This window comes from Chlorocebus sabaeus, chromosome X (assembly GCF_047675955.1).
Source record: "Chlorocebus sabaeus isolate Y175 chromosome X, mChlSab1.0.hap1, whole genome shotgun sequence".
NCBI lineage: Eukaryota > Metazoa > Chordata > Mammalia > Primates > Cercopithecidae > Chlorocebus > Chlorocebus sabaeus.
The window spans coordinates 123,426,083-123,448,564 of NC_132933.1; the positions used below are offsets into that span (position 1 = coordinate 123,426,083).

A 22,482-nucleotide genomic window follows, 5' to 3' on the forward strand; every position below is an offset into this window, starting at 1 on the left:
GAATAATGCTGCATACTCTTACAATATTGGTTGTCTTGCTAAGAAGAGTAGTTACTGAGTCTGGGCAGAACACATTCTTGGATAAAAGTATTGCAAAGTTACTATCTTTATCGACCCGTATCTATTTGGGTTGGGACCTGGAGTCCAGGTTGTCAGAGCAAAGCATTCTACTGTGTTACATAAGAACAACCCCATCCTGATAGACAGATTCTACAAAATCCAGTCATTAAATAAGCATCTTTTTTTTTCTTCCTGGTACATAAATCAAGTTTATATCTTGGAATAAGTGAGGCTATAAACCTTTTGGAAGGCTTGGGACCAAATGAAGTTTTTTCAGTAAATTGCACTACTTCTACTTATTTTTTAAGTCTCAGGACATTCAATGAACACTGATAATGTATCAGGCATGGTGTTGGCTAATGAGAAGAAAGAGAGGAATAAAATATTGAATTCAAAGTTTGCTTTAGAACTTCCCATTTGGTAAATAAATGCCCAACTGCTTATTCATGTACTTGGCCATCAAATTCCTGTATTTGAGTCTCACTGCTTACCATCTCTACAACACTGGGCAATTTATTTAACTCCTTCGAGTCTCAGGTGGGGCAGAGAGACAGCACCTGTCTGAGCATTAAAAAGGATACTGGATAGAAATCTGCTTGGCCTGTCATAGGTGCTCAGTGATACTAGTTCCTCTTCGCATCATGAACAACATCTCCTAAGTCCTCCTCCTTATTCAGCTAACACTTTGACATTTAAGCAGCTCCCTTATTTAGATTCTTGTTTTTGTTTAATACTAATATGACACAGTGAGAATGTCCAGAAGATAGGTAGGCTATTAGGCTTTATATCTGGTAACAAAGAATATTTCCACAAAATTGGATGGTTCTTTATTGAATGTAGACATCTCTAGCTTCCTATAATACCTAGCCTACAAGTAGATGTAAGATACTTAATAGGTGAAATAATTAGCCATTAAACAAAGTTAGTCAGAAGTTTGAAAAATGTCCTGAGTGTGCGTGTTTCAGGAATTTTGCTAGAAGAAGGCATATTCCCTGTCCTGAGGCCCTCACAATCCAGGGAAAGAGACAAGCAAATAAACAGCTGAAATTCAACATGATAATTTCTATGAAGAGCTATGAACTACCACAGTGGTATCAAAGAAAGAAACAAGAAGGCTCCATAAATGATGATATTTGAACTATCTTACAGTCTGAATAAGACTTTTGCAATTTTAAGAAGGGTTATCTGAGGTAACGGTTTGCACAAAGTCTGGAAGGATAAAACAACTTGCTGTGTCTAAGTAATCGCAAATAATGTGGAGTGATTGGAGTATAAAGGACTTGAGACTGGATAGATGCACAGAAGCAAGACTGAAAGTCACATAAGCCACTTAAAAGAGTTTAAACTTTATGTTGAAGGATGATGAACTTTGGATCTTGGAAAGGATTTTCTGATTATAATGAGAAAAATGGGTTTGACTGTAAGGAAGAATAAATGCAATGAGACAAATTAAAAAGCAACTGCATTCATTCAGAAACAAATGGCAGCCCCAATGAAAGCAACACACATTGGGACACAAAAGAGGGATCACGTTCAAAATATATTTAAGACACTGAATCAATATAAGAGTGAGGAAGCAAAGGAAAGAGAGAGGCATCCAAGATGATCAAGAATTTTTCTCAATTGAGTATATGAAAGGTAGAATCAATCTTTCAGCATAAAAAAACACTGAAAAAGAAACAGCTTTGAGAGAAAAGAATGTGTTAAATTTTAGCTTGAGCTTCACACCCAAGTGAAAAAGATACCCTCTTTGGGTTTGCCAGCAATACTGCTCATGCATTATTTATTAATTTTACTCCAGTACTGACTGGAGCATGCTCTTTCCAGGCTCATTATAAGATCATTTTTTCAGAAAAAAAAATTATCTAAATTAACCTATTAACTGTTTTAGGGCACATTCAAATGTGCCTTAAGAAGATACTTAGGTTTTGGAATAATACAGACTTGTAGAACACAGAATTTAAAAAAAAACAAAATAAAAAAACAATAATAATAATTAAAAAAAAAACAGAAAAGCCTTTTAAAGAAGTAAATCTGTGCATTATAATTTTGAAACTTCCACGTAAATCGTTTAGACACAAGAGTCTTAGATTTCCTTTCTCCTCAAACTATTGATTACTTTTGTTTGTCTGTTGTACTGTATCTCTTTGTGTGGAATACCAGACATTCATATACAGAGAGAGAGGGAGAGAGAGGCAGGGTCAAGTGAAGAGCAACACTTCAAAGCCCAACCTCATGAGTTCAATCTCAATCACTCATTCAAGCTCTATCACTCATTATTTTTGCAAACTGGGGAAAGTTACTTGGCTCCTTTGGCTTCCATTTCCTTATTAGGATAAGGTGAAAGTAATACCAATAACTCCATAGGCTGCTGTGGAAAATGAATACAATAAAACCCATAAAGAACTTAGAACATTGCCTGTCTTCCAGTGAATGCTCAGTAAGTGTTAGATCTTATTATCAGCACCGCCTCCTTCATTCCCAGTTTCTTTATATTTCCATTTTGCAGTACAGTCACACAGTGTTTGTTTAACAAATTAGAACATACTATCATGATGAGGCCTTCAGTTCTTTGGTGTCTAATTAGTGCGAAGCTTAAAAGTCCAGATAAGTCCTTATACTTTTCATTTGAAATATATGAGCAGGCTGAATAAGAATGACTAAAGTTGAAGTAAATATGGACTCCCCACCACAGCCATCACCTCTTTTTCTTCTTTAAATACAAATGTCCCCTAATCTTCACAAAATGGCTCCAGATGAACATCACTTAGGTATTCTTATTTTCCTAACTTTTATTCTTCAGCTCTGTGAGATGAGTGCTGATTTACAAATGTCTGGTAATGTCTGGAACTTCAGACTCTCCAGGATGGCACTACTTTCAAATTACTTTCGATGTTTAATACTTGTTTACTGTTTCTGTTCATCAGGAGGTGATTTAAAAAGCTAAAAATAAAGTAGTATCCAACGAATGCTACAGTCCCATTTACTGAGACGAGCTAACAGGAAACAAGCAACTTGTGACACATTAATAAACATATGATACCCCTGAGGGGAATTTACACACTCTCAAAGCAAAGAGTGCATTCCGCCATCATCAAACTTGCGACATGACTGCTATGGTTCTCCGCTGTCAGGGAAATAACGTGGAATGGGGTAAGTGGGGTAAAGAGAATGCTCCTAAAGGACTTATGGTAAAACCATTAGCGCATATTTACTCAGCTTTCACTGTTTATAACAGATGGGTTGTAGTCTAGGCAAAAACTTAAGTCATGATTGCTGGTTTCAATGTCTATAAAATGACTAGAGAGACAGGACATGCATGCAGGCAGAGAAAACAGAGTTATTTACAGTCGAAAGTCAATACCCCACTATCCTTTCTAGTGAAGAAAGAAAATTAGTATAGACTTTTAAATAAAGATCCAGTTGTCTCTGGCAAGGGTGACGCTGAGGTCCCCACCAGGTACACACAACATATTGTAGAAACAACTAACATAAAGTTACTTATTTCAATGTCTTAACGTTACAGCAAAGGGATCCAAGGCTGAAAGAAGTCAATGAATTTCTCTAATTCTGTTATCTAATTAGTGGTAGAAATAGGGTTAGAACTCAAATCTCCTAACTTCTAATTCACTGGTCTCTTCTATATGCTAAGGGAGGTAATTGGTGCTGGGTTAGCATACATAGACTCTACATACCTATGGATTATCATAGCTATATAGATATATACATACCATTGTTTAAGATAAAAGAAAGTTACCTACCCTTAACCCTTCGTTTTACTTTATTTTACACTCTAAAATAAATGTCTTCTGGACATTAAGGGCTTACATTTTCAAATTTTCTTCAGGACTTTAATGACACAAGTTTTCAAAAAAATCCATGATCTAACTTGATTGTTTTGAAAATTTAGGTCCTTAAAGTCCCCAAAATCTGATAAGTGATATAAGGGAACAGGTGACCTGAAATATTACTGTTTCTTCATATTTTTCTACTATATAAAAGCTATATGTATGTGTGTGTGTGTGTGTATATACTATATATATTTACTTCTGAGGCACTGGCTTTGAGTCCCGCCTTACAAAGAAGGAAAAAAAAATCTGATTCACTGAAAATATTGGGAATTCCCAAATATTTTTGAATACAATTAAGAAATCAATATAAGACACAAAAATAAATTCAAAATAATTACTTCCATTCAGATTGCAGAAGTCAGTAGAGCACCCTGAACTCCTCCACAGGTTTCTCAGTACTGTTGTACTTTGAAATAGAAGACAATTCAGTATTGATATGCATGGGAGCTATCAAATTTTTTTTGGTTTTTTGGAGATGGAATTTCGCTCTTGTGGCCCAGGCTGGAGTGCAAGAGTGCGATCTCAATTCACTGAAACCTCCGCCTACTGGGTTCAAGCGATTCTCCAGCCTTAGCCTCCGGAGTAGCTGGGATTAACAGGCACATGCTACTACTCCAGGATAATTTTTGCATTTTTTGTAGAGACAGGGTTTCACCATGTTGGTCAGTTGGTCTCAAACTCCTGATCTCAGCTGATCTACCTGCCTCAGCCTCCCAAAGTGCTGGGATTACAGGCGTGAGCCACTGTGACTGGCCGGTATCAGAGATTTTAAAATTCATTTTTAAAAGGATGACTACATTGCATAACTATAGATCAAAGTGCAGAAATTTGGGTAGTGCAGGAAGAAGGTAAAAAAGGAAAATATGTGTGGAAAGCGAAATTTTGCATATAACTGATTCACTGATAAAGGATATTAAAAACCGTGTTATGTGATAACCTTAGTATAGCACAGTTTTAATTATTCTGTAATCACACGCCCTATGCACGGTAATGTGTAGTGTTTGGTATCCCTCTCTTACTCTAGCAGAATTACCAGTGGCATGACTGTAAAATGTATCCTCTAACAGGATCACTAAACACATGACCTGTATATTCTGCTAATTCTCAAGTCCCTGAGGGAAATAACATTTTTATAATGTTTGGCAATCTTTTCCTACTTCATGAAGTAGTGTGTAAGAAAGCCAGGGATTTGATTAACGTTTTTAAAGGATTAAGTTGTTCTATGCCTCTGCGTTTTATATGGTCTACTCTAACATTCATTGGTCATTTTTCAAGTCATGATCTTTCCTCTTTGTAAGAATGAAGGCACATAATATTTTTCAAGTGTCATAAGCCTTTGGCACTGAAAAGCAGCACAGAGTGGCAGCAGATCTGAAGGTTCAGTTACTACAGACCTGAGCAGAAGTGAACTGTCTGGAAGGCAGCTTCTCAACCAGAAATTTGACCATCATTGTCTAATCATTAGTTGTAAACAGAAAGTGTTAGGAATGAAAACGTGTCAAGGTTAGATTGTGGAAGGGGCATCTTAGAGCTTTTTAAACCTTAAATATACTTTGATAGTTTATCTCTAATCTTAAAGCATTCCATTTTTTTCCCTTTTTTATTGTTCTGTCAGTCTTTATGGTAATGCCTGAAGCTATGCACGTGATCCTCTCTCATATCTTATCTTTGTTAAACACACTGTGTTTGTAGCTACTGACACTAAATGAGAGATTTGTTGGGATTAGTTTTTCTTTTCAGAAGAGCTCTGGAGGACCTATTGATTTAACCCTGGTTGAAATCAGCCCTTGGTGAAAAGACTGGAATGAGACCATCAAGCAGATGCTTAAAACCTAAAAACGCCAGTTTACTGCCTTCTCATTTGAAATTCTTTGTTAAACATTTTCTTGAACTGGTAAATTGAACTCCACCTAAAGTGTTTCGCTAACTGTAAATTCAAGATAATTGTCTTCTCTTTTTTGGTAAAAAGTGATCAATACAATGTTCCTATTTTTATTTTTCTAACCTATTATTCCTGGAATATTAGAGTTGAGAAGGCCTAGGCATATAAAATTCTAGTCCAGTATTTCTCTGTCTGAGTAATTCTTGGGAATGAACATTTTCAGACTTCACCTCTGTAGATTCCAAGAGTAAGGGAAAATATAAGAGGGAGAAGAAGTAAAAACCATGTGAGTGAGGGAAACTGAGGCCCAGGTCATGGGTTCAAGATTACACACATTACGTATAATTTCTTCAGGGCCTATGGCTGATTTCTTCGATCTTTATGCGTTTTAACCTTTTTTTTTTTGAGACAGAGTCTTGCTCTGTAGCCCAGGCTGGAGTGCAGTGGTGCAAGCTTGGCTCACTGCTACCTCCACCTCCCCAGTTCAGGAGATTCTCCTGCCTCAGTCTCCTGAGTAGCTGAGACTACAGGCGTCCGCCACCACGCCCAGCTAATTTTTGGTATTTTTAGTAGAGACAGGCTTTCACTGTGTTAGCCAGGCTGGTCTTGATCTCCTGACCTCGTGATCCGCCCACCTCGACCTCCCAAAGTGCTGGGATTACAGGCGTGAGCCACTGCGCCTGGCCCTCGTTTTAACATTTTTATTTTCTTCGTAACAATCACAATTTTTTTTTTTTTTTTTTTTTTTTTTTGAGATGGAGTCTTGCTTGAACTGTCGCCCAGGCTGAGTGCAGTGCGCGATCTCGGCTCACTGCAACCTCTACCTCCCGGGTTCACACCTTTCTCCTCCCTCAGCCTCCTGAGTAGCTAGGACTACAGGCACCCGCCACGATGCCCGACTATTTTTTTTTTTTTTTTTTTGTATTTTTTGTATTTTTAGTACAGATGGGCTTTCACCGTGTTAGCCAGGATGGTCTCCATCTCCTGACTTCGTGATCCACCTGCCTCGGCCTCCCAAAATGCTGCGATTACAGGCGTAAGCCACTGTGCCCGGCCCACAATCACAATTTTTAATTACAGTATTTTTCCTCATTTTGCTACATCCACTATTAATATGTATGCGTCTCATAATATGTAAAATATGGAAGTAAGCTGTATGCTGTTTGAATTCTTAGAGGCACATTATTTTTTAACTGAGGTAAAATTCATGCAACATAAAATGAACCATTAACTATTCTGAAGTTTATAATTTAAGTGGCATTTAATACATTGATAATGTTTTGAAACGCTCACCTCTATCTAGTTCTAAAACTAGAAAACCTAGTACCCATTAGCAATTACTCTTCTCTCTTCTCTCCCTACAATAACTGGAAACCACCCATCTGCTTTCTGTCTCTATGGATCTGCTTATTCTGAATATTTCATATAAATGTCATCACATAAATGTAGCCTTTTGTGTCTGGCTTTACTTAGCATAATGTTTTCAGGGTTCATCCACGCTGTAGTATGCATCAGTACTTCATTCCTTTCTTTTGGCTGAACATTAGCCCATTGTGTGATATACCACTTTCCATGTATCCAATCATAAGCTTATTGGACATTTGGGTTTGTTTTCACATTTTAGCTACTGTGAATAATGCTGCTATGAACATGCATGTACAAATATTTAAGTCCCTGCTTTTAATTCTTTTGGGTATATATCTAGAATTTGAATTGCTGGGTCATATGGTTTAACTTTTTGAGGGACTAGGAATATTTCCTTTGTTAATCTCTTAAACTCTTTCTCCTTTTCTGAACATTTCAGTTTCTGTTGACACATGGATAGGAATTCAATAAAGGAATTTGTTCAGTGATGACCTGTTGAGGCTAAAGACTTCAAAGGTCTAATGATCTCCTTAAGTGCCTAGTACAGGACCAGGCATTTAGGAGGCACTCTCAATATATAATATATTAAGTAAATAAATGAATGAACTATTATCTAATAGCTACAAAGTTCTGACTGCTTTTTTTTTTTTTTTTTTTTTTTGGCTTAACCTTTCTAAACAATTCCCACCTAAACCCAACCATACTAGTTTTTTGATACCTTTCATTTTCTTGAGTTTTGAAATAACACATACTTCTTTTTCTTTCTTTGTTTTTCTTTTTTTTCATTCCAGACATAGTCTTGCTCTTTCACCCAGGCTGGAGTGCAGTGGCATGATTTCGGCTCACTGCAACCTCCACCTCCTACGTTCAAGCGATTATCATGCCTCAGCCTCCCGAATAGCTGGGACTACAGGTGCCTGCCACCAAGCCTGGCTAATTTTTGTATTTTTAGTAGAGGCAGGGTTTCACCATGTTGGCTAGGCTGGTCTCAAACTCCTGACCTCAAAAGATCTACCCACCTTGGCCTCCCGAAGTGCTGGGACTACAGACGTGAGCCACTGCGCCCAGCCATAAATAACACGTATTACTTGATAGCATATACCACAAACAGATGTGTCTTCCATGCCCACAAATAATTAAAATAGAGTTGTAAAGATGCTCTGCACTGAATAGCTACACACAATCACCTGATGCTCTCCTTATTTCATCCTACACACAACAGGCCTTCTTCTAACCATAGTTGACATTCTTGATGTGAAAGACAAGGGATAGGGAAGATAAATGTGCGAGTCACATTTGGGTAAGTTGCACATCACTTTTTGTTCTCCAAGCTTTACAAAGGCAGCTTTTTCTAAGGTGTTCATAATATTTACCAAGACTCATGATCAGAGTTTCATATAAAAAGTGACATCTTTGAACTCAGCACATTTAGAAATGGGTCCATATTCTGAAGACACAGACAGAACAGAACAGACTATCTGCATCAGACAAACAAGATATTCTTCATCTATAAAAGGTCTAGAGAAAATGAAAACGCAAGCCAGAAGTGCTCCCTGAAGAAGAGAATCACAACCACTTCCCTCAAATTACATGTTCATAGCACCTGCTTGATGCTCTAATTTGAAGACACCACATGAGATTTTACTTGACTTTCTTCACCACTTCCTAATTTCATATTTTTTAACTCCTTCATCCCCTTTTCACCTCCTCTTCCCCGTCATGGTTTGAGATAATTTCATTATATGTATATGCAGCATGTCATCCCTTAAACTTCCAGTTCAAAAAGGATGTTGTTTCGTAAGAACAAAATAAAACAAAAAGAAAGCACTAAGCCCAGCAATGGCCTTGCAATATAATATAAGACTAAATATATGATATCATTTATTAAAGAATTGAATACAACTCTCACTGACTGAGCATTTAAAATTCATTCACGGCTGGGCAGGGTGGTTCACGTCTCTAATCCCAGCACTTTGGGAGGCTCATGTGGGTAGATAGCTTGAGCCCAGGAGTTCAAGACCAGCCGGGGCAACATGGCAAAACTCCACCTCTACAAAAAAATAGAAAAATTAGCCAGACGTGGTAGTGTGTGCCTGTAGCCCCAGATACTTGGGAGGCTGAGGTGGGAGGATCACCTGAGCCTTGGAGGCAGAGGTTGCAGTGAGCCAAGATCACACCACTGCACTCCAGCCTGGGTGACAGAGTGAGATCTTGTCTCAATAAAGAAAAAAAAAAAAATTTCACTCAGTCAGCACAACACATTCAATGAGCAATGGCTATATCCTGGACTGGCCAGGGATAAAGCAGTGAATAAACAGGGTACTTGATTTTATGGAGTTTATATCCTACTGAGAGGAAAATTAGGGAAGGAGGAAACATTGTATAGAAAGCTTTACCTTTCAATACCACCTCACACACACAATTGGATGGGTATTATCAGAAAATAAAAAGTGTAGGCCAGGCACGGTGGCTCACGCCTATAATCCCAGCACTTTGGGAGGCCAAGGCAGGTGGATCACGAGGTCAGGAGTTCAAGATCAGCCTGGCCAAGATGGTGAAACCCTGTCTCTACTAAACACACAAAAATTAACCAGGCCTGGTAGTGGGCGCCTGTAATCCCAGCTACTCAGGAGGCTGAGGCAAAGAATTACTTGAACCTGGGAGGCTGAAGTTGCAGTGAGCCAATATCATGCCACTGCACTCCAGCCTGGGCAACAGAGTGAGATTCTGTCTCAAAAAATAATAATAATAAAAATTTTTTTTTAAAAAGTGTGTTGGGGGATGGACAACAAATATTGGCAAGGAGTAGAGAAATTAGAACCCTTGTGTATTACTAGTAGAATGTAAACTCGTGCAGCCACTGTAGAAAACAGTTTTGCAGTTCCCCAAAATGTTAAATATAGAATATCCAACAATACCTCTCCTAGGTATACACACAAAATAACTGAAAAAAAAATTTATACACCAATATTCGTAGCAGCATTACTCGAATAGCCAAAAGGTGGAAACAATTCAAATGTCCATCAACAAACGAAAAGATTAAAAAGTGTGGTGTGTATATATATATATATATATATATATATATATATATATATAAAATAGGAATGTTATTCAGCCTTAAAAAGCAATGACTTTCTGATACATGACACAACATGGATGAAACCTGAGAATATTAGGCTAAGTGAAATCAGTCAGTCACAAAAGAATAAATATTGTATGATTAAACTTATCTGAGGTTCCTAGGATAAGTAAATTCATAGACACAGAAAGTAAAGGTTACCAGGAGCTGGTGGGAGGAAGGAATGGGAAGTTAGTGTTTCATAGGTAAAGAATTTCTTTTTCTTCTTTTCTTTCTTTTTTTTTTTTGAGACGTAGTCTCACTCTGTCGCCCAGGCTAGAGTGCAAATGGCACGATCTTGGCTCGCCACAACCTCTGCCTCCCGGGTTCAAGCAATTCTCCTGCCTCAGCCTTCTGAGTAGCTGGGATTACATGCACCTGCCACCACGCCTGACTAATTTTGTATTTTTAGTAGAGACAGGGTTTCTCCATGTTGGTAAGGCTGGTCTCGAACTCCCGACCTAAGGTGATTCACCCGCCTTGGCCTCCCAAAGTGCTGGGATTACAGGAGTGAGCCACCACGCCCATGGGTAAATAATTTCTATTTTGGATGATGGAAAATTTTGGAAATAGATAGTGGAGATGGTTACACAACATTTTGAATGTAATCATTGCCACTAGTTTTATAATTAAAAATGATTCAAATGATCAATTGCATGGTATTTTACTACAACTTTAAAAAATTAGAATGGTATACTTTAAATGGGTGAAATATACGATATATAAATTATATTTCATTTAAGCCATCATTTCAAAAAGATTTCATGCATTATCTCATTTCATTGTCCTCTATGTAATCTCATTTAACCCTCTCACTCTAAATTCCATTTCTTTTTTTTTTTTTTTTTTAAATTTATTATTATTAAACTTCAAGTTGTAGGGTACATGTGCACAACGTGCAGGTTTGCTACATAAGTATACTTGTGCCATGTTGGTGTGCTGCACCCATCAACTCGTCATTTACATCAGGTATAACTCCCAATGCAATCCCTCCCCCCTCCCCCCTCCCCATGATAGGCCCCGGTGTGTGATGTTCCCCTTCCCGAGTCCAAGTGATCTCATTGTTCAGTTCCCACCTACGAGTGAGAACATGCGGTGTTTGGTTTTCTGTTCTTGTGATAGTTTGCTAAGAATGATGGTTTCCAGCTGCATCCATGTCCCTACAAAGGACACAAACTCATCCTTTTTTATGGCTGCATAGTATTCCATGGTGTATATGTGCCACATTTTCTTAATCCAATCTGTCACTGATGGACATTTGGGTTGATTCCAAGTCTTTGCTATTGTGAATAGTGCTGCAATAAACATACGTGTGCATGTGTCCTTATAGCAGCATAATTTATAATCCTTTGGGTATATACCCAGTAATGGGATGGCTGGGTCATATGGTACATCTAGTTCTAGATCCTTGAGGAATCGCCATACTGTTTTCCATAATGGTTGAACTAGTTTACACTCCCACCAACAGTGTAAAAGTGTTCCTATTTCTCCACATCCTCTCCAGCACCTGTTGTTTCCTGACTTTTGAATGATCGCCATTCTAACTGGTGTGAGATGGTATCTCATTGTGGTTTTGATTTGCATTTCTCTGATGGCCAGTGATGATGAGCATTTTTTCATGTGTCTGTTGGCTGTATGAATGTCTTCTTTTGAGAAATGTCTGTTCATATCCTTTGCCCACTTTTTGATGGGGTTGTTTGTTTTTTTCTTGTAAATTTGTTGGAGTTCTTTGTAGGTTCTGGATATTAGCCCTTTGTCAGATGAGTAGATTGCAAAAATTTTCTCCCATTCTGTAGGCTGCCTGCTCACTCTGATGGTAGTTTCTTTTGCTGTGCAGAAGCTCTTTAGTTTGATGAGATCCCATTTGTCAATTTTGGCTTTTGCTGCCGTTGCTTTTGGTGTTTTAGACATGAAGTCTTTGCCCATGCCTATGTCCTGAATGGTACTACCTAGGTTTTCCTCTAGGATTTTTATGGTATTAGGTCTAACATTTAAGTCTCTAATCCATCTTGAATTAATTTTCGTATAAGGAGTAAGGAAAGGATCCAGTTTCAGCTTTCTACTTATGGCTAGCCAGTTTTCCCAGCACCATTTATTAAATAGGGAATCCTTTCCCCATTTCTTGTTTCTCTCAGGTTTGTCAAAGATCAGATGGCTGTAGATGTGTGGTATTATTTCTGAGGACTCTGTTCTGTTCCATTGGTCTATATCTCTGTTTTGGTACCAGTACCATGCTGTTTTGGTTACTGTAGCCTTGTAGTATAGTTTGAAGTCAGGTAGCGTGATGCCTCCAGCTTTGTTCTTTTGACTTAGGATTGTCTTGGAGATGCGGGCTCTTTTTTGGTTCCATATGAACTTTAAAGCAGTTTTTTCCAATTCTGTGAAGAAGCTCATTGGTAGCTTGATGGGGATGGCATTGAATCTATAAATTACCTTGGCCAGTATGGCCATTTTCACGATATTGATTCTTCCTATCCATGAGCATGGTATGTTCTTCCATTTGTTTGTGTCCTCTTTGATTTCACTGAGCAGTGGTTTGTAGTTCTCCTTGAAGAGGTCCTTTACATACCTTGTAAGTTGGATTCCTAGGTATTTTATTCTCTTTGAAGCAATTGTGAATGGAAGTTCATTCATGATTTGGCTCTCTGTTTGACTGTCACTGGTGTATAAGAATGCTTGTGATTTTTGCACATTAATTTTGTATCCTGAGACTTTGATGAAGTTGCTGATCAGCTTAAGGAGATTTTGGGCTGAGACAATGGGGTTTTCTAAATATACAATCATGTCGTCTGCAAACAGGGACAATTTGACTTCTTCTTTTCCTAACTGAATCCCCTTAATTTCTTTCTCTTGCCTGATTGCCCTACCCAGAACTTCCAACACTAAGTTGAATAGGAGTGGTGAGAGAGGGCATCCCTGTCTTGTGCCAGTTTTCAAAGGGAATTTTTCCAGTTTTTGCCCATTCAGTATGATATTGGCTGTGGGTTTGTCATAAATAGCTCTTATTATTTTGAGGTACGTTCCATCAATACCGAATTTATTGAGCGTTTTTAGCATGAAGGGCTGCTGAATTTTGTCAAAAGCCTTTTCTGCATCTATTGAGATAATGATGTGGTTCTTGTCTTTGGTTCTGTTTATATGCTGGATTATGTTTATTGATTTGCGAATGTTGAACCAGCCTTGCATCCCAGGGATGAAGCCCACTTGATCATGGTGGATAAGCTTTTTGATGTGCTGCTGAATCCGGTTTGCCAGTATTTTATTGAGGATTTTTGCATCGATGTTCATCAGGGATATTGGTCTAAAATTCTCTTTTTTTGTTGTGTCTCTGCCAGGCTTTGGTATCAGGATGATGTTGGCCTCATAAAATGAGTTAGGGAGGATTCCCTCTTTTTCTATTGATTGGAATAGTTTCAGAAGGAATGGTACCAGCTCCTCCTTGTACCTCTGGTAGAATTCAGCTGTGAATCCATCTGGTCCTGGACATTTTTGGTTGGTAGGCTATTAATTATTGCCTCAATTTCAGAGCCTACTATTGGTCTATTCAGGGATTCAACTTCTTCCTGGTTTAGTCTTGGAAGAGTGTAAGTGTCCAGGAAATTATCCATTTCTTCTAGATTTTCCAGTTTATTTGCGTAGACGTGTTTATAGTATTCTCTGATGGTAGTTTGTATTTCTGTGGGGTCGGTGGTGATATCCCCTTTATCATTTTTAATTGCGTCGATTTGATTCTTCTCTCTTTTCTTCTTTATTAGTCTTGCTAGTGGTCTGTCAATTTTGTTGATCTTTTCAAAAAACCAACTCCTGGATTCATTGATTTTTTGGAGGGTTTTTTGTGTCTCTATCTCCTTCAGTTCTGCTCTGATCTTAGTTATTTCTTGCCTTCTGCTAGCTTTCGAATGTGTTTGCTCTTGCTTCTCTAGTTCTTTTAATTGCGATGTTAGAGTGTCAATTTTAGATCTTTCCTGCTTTCTCTTGTGGGCATTTAGTGCTATAAATTTCCCTCTACACACTGCTTTAAATGTGTCCCAGAGATTCTGGTATGTTGTATCTTTGTTCTCATTGGTTTCAAAGAACATCTTTATTTCTGCCTTCATTTCGTTATGTACCCAGTAGTCATTCAGGAGCAGGTTGTTCAGTTTCCATGTAGTTGAGCGGTTTTGATTGAGTTTCTTAGTCCTGAGTTCTAGTTTGATTGCACTGTGGTCTGAGAGACAGTTTGTTATAATTTCTGTTCTTGTACATTTGCTGAGGAGTGCTTTACTTCCGATTACGTGGTCAATTTTGGAGTAAGTACGATGTGGTGCTGAGAAGAATGTATATTCTGTTGATTTGGGGTGGAGAGTTCTATAGATGTCTATTAGGTCTGCTTGCTGCAGAGATGAGTTCAATTCCTGGATATCCTTGCTAACTTTCTGTCTCGTTGATCTGTCTAATGTTGACAGTGGAGTGTTGAAGTCTCCCATTATTATTGTATGGGAGTCTAAGTCTCTTTGTAAGTCTCTAAGGACTTGCTTTATGAATCTGGGTGCTCCTGTATTGGGTGCATATATATTTAGGATAGTTAGCTCTTCCTGTTGAATTGATCCCTTTACCATTATGTAATGTCCTTCTTTGTCTCTTTTGATCTTTGATGGTTTAAAGTCTGTTTTATCAGAGACTAGTATTGCAACCCCCGCTTTTTTGTGTTCTCCATTTGCTTGGTAAATCTTCCTCCATCCCTTTATTTTGAGCCTATGTATGTCTCTGCGTGTGAGATGGGTCTCCTGAATACAGCAGACTGATGGGTCTTGACTCTTTATCCAGTTTGCCAGTCTGTGTCTTTTAATTGGAGCATTTAGTCCATTTACATTTAAGGTTAAGATTGTTATGTGTGAACTTGATCCTGCCATTATGATATTAACTGGTTATTTTGCTCGTTAGTTGATGCAGTTTCTTCCTAGCCTTGATGGTCTTTACATTTTGGCATGTTTTTGCAATGGCTGGTACCGGTTGTTCCTTTCCATGTGTAGTGCTTCCTTCAGGGTCTCTTGTAAGGCAGGCCTAGTGGTGACAAAATCTCTAAGCATTTGCTTATCTGTAAAGGATTTTATTTCTCCTTCACTTATGAAACTTAGTTTGGCTGGATATAAAATTCTGGGTTTAAAATTCTTTTCTTTAAGAATGTTGAATATTGGCCCCCACTCTCTTCTGGCTTGAAGAGTTTCTGCCGAGAGATCTGCTGTTAGTCTGATGGGCTTCCCTTTGTGGGTAACCCGACCTTTCTCTCTGGCTGCCCTTAAGATTTTTTCCTTCATTTCAACTTTGGTGAATCTGGCAATTATGTGTCTTGGAGTTGCTCTTCTCGAGGAGTATCTTTGTGGCGTTCTCTGTATTTCCTGGATTTGAATGTTGGCCTGCCCTACTAGGTTGGGGAAGTTCTCCTGGATGATATCCTGAAGAGTGTTTTCCAACTTGGTTCCATTTTCCCCGTCACTTTCAGGCACCCCAATCAGACGTAGATTTGGTCTTTTTACATAATCCCATACTTCTTGCAGGCTTTGTTCATTTCTTTTTCTTCTTTTTTCTTTTGGTTTCTCTTCTCGCTTCATTTCATTCATTTGATCCTCCATCGCTGACATTCTTTCTTCCAGTTGATCGAGATGGTTACTGAAGCTTGTGCATTTGTCACGTATTTCTCGTGCCATGGTTTTCGTCTCTTTCATTTCGTTTGTGAGCTTCTCTGCATTAATTACTCTAGCCATCAATTCTTCCACTTTTTTTTCAAGATTTTTAGTTTCTTTGCGCTGGGTACGTAATTCCTCCTTTAGCTCTGAGAAATTTGATGGACTGAAGCCTTCTTCTCTCATCTCGTCGAAGTCATTCTCCGTCCAGCTTTGATCCGTTGCTGGCGATGAGCTGCGCTCCTTTGCCGGGGGAGATGCGCTCTTATTTTTTGAATTTCCAGCTTTTCTGCCCTGCTTTTTCCCCATCTTTGTGGTTTTATCTGCCTCTGGTCTTTGATGATGGTGATGTACTGATGGGGTTTTGGTGTAGGTGTCCTTCCTGTTTGATAGCTTTCCTTCTAACAGTCAGGATCCTCAGCTGTAGGTTGTAGCTGTAGGAGATTGCTTGAGGTCCACTCCAGACCCTGTTTGCCTGGGTATCAGCAGCAGAGGCTGCAGAAGATAGAATATTTCTGAACAGTGAGTGTACCTGTCTGATTCTTGCTTTGGAATCTTCCTCTCAGGGGTGTACTCCACCCTGTGAGGTGTGGGGTGTCAGACTGCCCCTAGTGGGGGATGTCTCCCAGTTAGGCTACTCAGGGGTCAGGGACCCACTTGAGCAGGGAGTCTGTCCCTTCTCAGATCTCAACCTCCGTGTTGGGAGATCCACTGCTCTCTTCAAAGCTGTCAGACAGAGTCGTTTGCGTCTGCAGAGCTGCTGCGTTTGTTATTATTTACTGTGCCCTGTCCCCAGAGGTGGAGTCTACAGAGACAGGCAGGTTTCCTTGAGCTGCTGTGAGCTCCACCCAGTTCGAGCTTCCCAGCAGCTTTGTTTACCTACTTAAGCCTCAGCAATGGCGGGCGCCCCTCCCCCAGCCTCGCTGCTGCCTTGCCGGTAGATCACAGACTGCTGTGCTAGCAATGAGGGAGGCTTCGTGGGTGTGGGACACTCCCGGCCAGGTGTGGGATATGATCTCCTGGTGTGCCTGTCTGCTTAAAGCGCAGTATTGGGGTGGGAGTTACCCGATTTTCCAGGTGTTGTGTGTCTCAGTTCCCGTGGCTAGGAAAAGGGATTCCCTTCCCCCTTGCGCTTTCCAGGTGAGGCAATGCCTCGCCCTGCTTCAGCTCTCGCTGGTCGGGCTGCAGCAGCTGACCAGCACCGATCGTCTGGCACTCCCCAGTGAGATGAACCCAGTACCTCAGTTGAAAATGCAGAAATCGCCGGTCTTCTGTGTCGCTCGCGCTGGGAGTTGGAGACTGGAGCTGTTCCTATTCGGCCATCTTGCTCCGCCCCTGCCTCTAAATTCCATTTCTATGTTGTGTCTCCTTTATTTGTATCTCCAGCTCTGAACTCTAGATTTATATATTCAAATATCTATTTGTTATGCCTTTTTGAAATCTTAAAAAGTTACTTCCTTTATTTGTGACATATACTGCACCATCCACCCAATTGCTCAAGCAAAATAGCTGAACGTCCTTTGAAACATCACGGGCTTACCCCAATGGAACTAGCGGGAGTTGAATGAGGGAGTTCCATAAACTCAATAGTTAAGATAGATAATATTTGAATGCAACCTTTAACAATTAAATTAATGCAAAAATAATCCACAAGAACAATACATCTCATATTTTTTAAATACTCAGTTTTATATTTATAGTTATCCTCTCAGTTATCACTAGCTGGTCTTTTCTTTGCCTTCTTTCGTTATATTGGTATATATTTTCTCCTCCATAACATTGTAAGAGTCTTGCATGAGGGGGTCTTATCTGCCTTAACACTTTATCCCATACATAGTTTCTCAATTTCCAAGTTTCTCCTCACAAATGGCGCTGGTGATGAATTTTTACAAGAGGGGATCTATCCTTTCACTTTTTGGGTTCTGGTAACACCACTTCCTTCTTCTCTTTGTCCCTTCATATATAGGGGTGGTAGTGGTTTCCTAATGTCACTAACCTCTGGGTCATTTCAGCTCTTCTAGCATACTGATATCCTGTTTCCCACGTTACATTTCTTCTACTGAACTATCTGGAATGAATTTGCTTTAACTGACTAGGTCCTGGCCAATACAGTAGCTTAGGGAACAAATAGTCTAAGTGTTTAATCCACGCTATATCTAAATTCCTAGAGGTCTCCCATGAGGTAAAAGAAAAAGATAAATTATATAGGTGTACATTTGCAAATATTACAAATAACACTGTTCAAACATGGTAAATGTAATAAGTTAAGGTACTTTTCCAGCTTCCTTTCTGTGATTAAAGCCTCTTATTTATGTATCTAAAACCAAAAAAAGGAAAAAAGGAAAAAGCGGAATTAAACTGTGAATTAATAGAATTTAAAAGCAGAGTTAGGTTTTTGGGGGAGGTAACTTTTTTATTCTATATGATTTAGACACATTTCACAGTTGGTTTCCTTTCCATTCCTTTACATACAATTTTAATATCAGTTCAAGTCCATGCAATTTTCAGATATTTCTTGCTAGAATGGAAAGCCATTAATCTGAATTACCTATTATTCATTAAAATAACGAATGGTTTGAATACCAGCAACCTAATAACTTTACTCAGAAATAACTGGTCATTTTTGGAAAAAGAAAATGGCCTAATGACTTGTATTTTTTTTGTAAACATAAACATGCTCAGAATATGACATTATATTAACCATTCACGCCAACAGAGACAATACAGAAATAAAAAACTTTACATTTCAGTTGTCAGAAGGTAATACCATAGAGTTATGTTAGAGGTATGATTAAAAGTGTTAGAAGTAAAACACAAGTGGGTCCAATCTTTATCCAAATGTGACAGTGAATATAAGAAGAGGACATTGTCACAGGGAGAGGAATTTATTTGCAAGTTGTGTGACTAGGAACAAGTAACATCTTCCTTGAACTTCAGCACCAGATCATAGAACTCTAAGGATACTTAATCTCATAGAGTTATTGTGAGAAGTAAATAGCATCCTGGTGTGAATGTATTTTGTAATGGACAAACTGCTACACAACAGGTATTATTCCTGTTACTGTTATTTGCAGTAATGGACTGGCCACTCAGATTATGGTCAACTTCACTGCATTTCTTGTATCTTCTCAGGCTCAATGTTGTTGCACATACCCTTCATTATTCAAAATATATCAGCACTGGCTAAATATGAAATTTATATCAAGGTCACCACTTTTTAAAAAGCTTAATCTGCTTTCCAGCAGCACCTCATAAAAGGGATAAATCACATAACTCTTCCTATTTAATCTCCTTATCCTACTGTGAATGCAGCTCTCTTCCTTTTTCTGTTCTCCAGATCCAACTTTTTCATTTTTATAGAAAGATTCAGTATGAATAGAACACCCTTTCTGTGAGAGAAGTCTTATACATTTGAAATTCAGTTAATCTTGTCTCATAATATTGCCTGAAAGAGCTGCAGTTGACAGAGGCATCAAGTGGAAGGCATTCCTAGATGCAACAGTACAGAGATAAATACATAAATACATGAATAAATAAATAAATAAATAAATAAATAAAGCAGCAATGAGGGCTTATCTGTTATTAGCTCTGCTCTCTTTTCTGAGTTTCAGATGGATGAAACACCAAGGGGATTCTAGGACTAGATAGCTAAATATCTGTGGATGTCAACAACTGTGTACATGGAACAGACATTTTTAAATTCACTATTTTTAGAAGTATAGGTCATATGAAAAACACTGATTCCCTAGCCGTAGGGGAGGTGGAATAATGACACTGGAGGTTTTGCAACAGTCAGCTGTCAAAACTCCTTTTCTGTCAATACTATAAGATTATTTCTCATGTTCTTCTCATAGGAAACAACTGTAACAAAAAATTGAAATGGCTTTACTGTGTCCATGATTTTCAGTTAAAATATCTGCCTCTTCCTTAAAAGTACATTATGATAATAGCAAGAAAATAGAGAACACGTATGTATTTTTGCCGTTTTACCCAATTATATTCAGTCTTATCTAAATGTCAAGTTTTCCGAAATTATTCATCACATGCATGTGAAGAATATCTCGATGATTAACTAGACATCATTTCCTTCGGTGCTTTCCTAAAGCTCCAATTTATGCAACAGCATTCTAATCATGCCCACTCTCCAAACCCTTATGTTCACTAGCCTATTAAATACAACTATAACTGACTACCTTGGTGGCTAATTTACAAAAGCTATTACAAAGCTTCTGGCTTTCTTTCACTAATATGGATGTATTTGGAATCAAAATTATATGAAGTATTGCTGTATAATTTCACTTTGTAGTTACTGATGTCATTATCTACCATTTATTATGTCTATAATGTACAAAGCACATAAGGTGAGTAAATATATATATATTTTGTAACAGTCTTGCTCTGTCACCCAGGCCGGAGTGCAGTGGCACAATCATGGTCACTATAGCCTCGACTTTCTGGGTTCAAGCGAACCTCCTGTCTCAGTCTCCTGAGTAGTTGGGACTGCAGGAATGTGCCACCACATCTGGATAAGTTTTTTTTATTTTCTGCAGAGGCGGTGTCTCTCCATGTCACCCAGACTGTTATTGAACTCCTGGGCTCAAGAGATCCTCCTGCCTCAGTGTCCCGAGTAGCTGGGACTACAGGTGCATGCCAGCATGTCCAGCTAAATTTTTTTTAATTTTATTTTTTGTAGAGATGAGGTCTCCCTCTGTTGCTCAGGCTGGTCTCTAATTCCAGGGATCCAGCAATCCTCCCACCTTGGCCTCCCAAAGTGCTAGGGTTATAGGGATGTGCTACCTCACCCAGCCAACTCATTAATTTGAATAGTGGCTTTGGGTATGTTACTTTTTCATTTATCACATAAAAATCTCCATGAAAGCTTATGTCATTTCCAAAAATTTCAAAATTACATTATTGATGACATCATTATTTATGCTGTATTTACCTGGTCTATTATTGCATTATTGAGAGATTTTCCATAAAGCTATTAATCTTTTTGTATGCATGTGTGTGTCCTCTATTTCAACCTGTAACTTACTTCTTTCTCAACATTAATAACAACTCTTCAGGGTAGTCTAAGCTACTCTCTTTACTTTCTCAACACAGACTCATCTGTGTTTCTACTATGTTCTGATTTTTCTCCACTATTTCTCAGAAAATGTTGTTACTAAGGCTATCAAAAACCTAATTTTCAACAATTACATGGTTTCAATAGTTTCACTGGCTCAACAGTTATCTGGCTTGAGCACTCTATGGCATTTAATACTATTTACTCCCATTCTTCTTGAAATTTTACTAGTAAGCCTATTCCTGATTGTTCTGGAATATTCTCTTCTTTCTTTATAAATGCTAGAATTTTCCTAGGATTTTGTCCTTGCTATCCATTTCCTCTTGAGTGTTCTCATGTTACCAAGTGATACTTGGACTGTAGTAGTGCTGCCCCACTGATGAGTAACACTGGGTGCAGGTGGTGTACAAATTATTTTTAAAAGGTTTAAAAAGTAGTAGATTTTTTAATGAGACTATAGGCCAGTGGTGAGAAATTCCCATTTACGCACCCCAGCAACCCTAAAAAACCTGAAGGCAAATCCTATTCCTAGTTTCTTTGTTATCCATAGAAATTGGACTAATAAAAGCACTCAACAATGGCTAGGTGCAGTGGCTCACACCTGTAATCCCAGCACTTTGGGAGGCTGAGGTGGGTGGATCACCTGAGGTCAGGAGTTCGAGACCAGCCTTACCAACATGGAGAAACCCCATCTCTACTAAAAATACAAAATTAGCAGTGCATGGCGACGCATGCCAGTAATCCCAGCTGCTCGGGAGGCTGAGGCAGAAGAATCACTTGAACTCGGGAGGCGGAGGTTGTGGTGAGCCGAGATCATGTCATTGCACTCCAGCCTGGGCAACAAGAGCAAAACTGCATCTCAAAAACAAACAAACAAAATCACATAAAATAAACCCTCAATAGCATTTCAGGGTGTCTGTTTCCCCACACTATTAGCTAACATGATAAGCTATGAAATGTTCTGATCTTCAGTAATCTAGTAGAAAAAAAACAAAAAGAATGGTCTTTTAGAACAAAATTCTGTCATTCATGGTAACATGAATGAGCCTGGAGTACATTAAGTGAAATAGGTCAGGCACAGAAAGACAAATATCACTTATATTTGTCTCACTCATATTTGGAAGCTAAAAAATACATCTCATAGAAGTAAAGAGTAGAATAGTGGTGACCAGAGGCAGGGAAGGGTAGGGAAGGGAGAGGGATAGCCAAAGGATGGTTAACAGATAAAAAAATACAGTGAGGAAGTGAGACAAGATGGCTTACCAGACACAGCTAGAAAGCACTGTTCCCACCAAGAGGGACTAAAGTGTTAAGTAAAGCAACATAATTTGAATGTATCTTTGAAGAGAAAAATGCCAAGAGTGGATGGAAACGTGATGCAGGCACTGAGGCTGAAGAGAGAGGAATCTGGGAATCGTGTACAGGGTACCTGAACGTTACGGCTAGCGTTCGGCTCAAAATGGCTCCTGGGAAAG

At 38.7% G+C, this 22,482-nt stretch overlaps 1 protein-coding gene across 3 annotated transcripts in view; it reads right to left on the reverse strand.

Annotated features, from left to right (window-relative positions):
* IL1RAPL1 (interleukin 1 receptor accessory protein like 1) overlaps positions 1 to 22,482 on the reverse strand; it is a 1,387,436-nt gene that overhangs the window by 560,659 nt on the left and 804,295 nt on the right. The gene's annotated exons all lie outside the window — the stretch shown is intronic.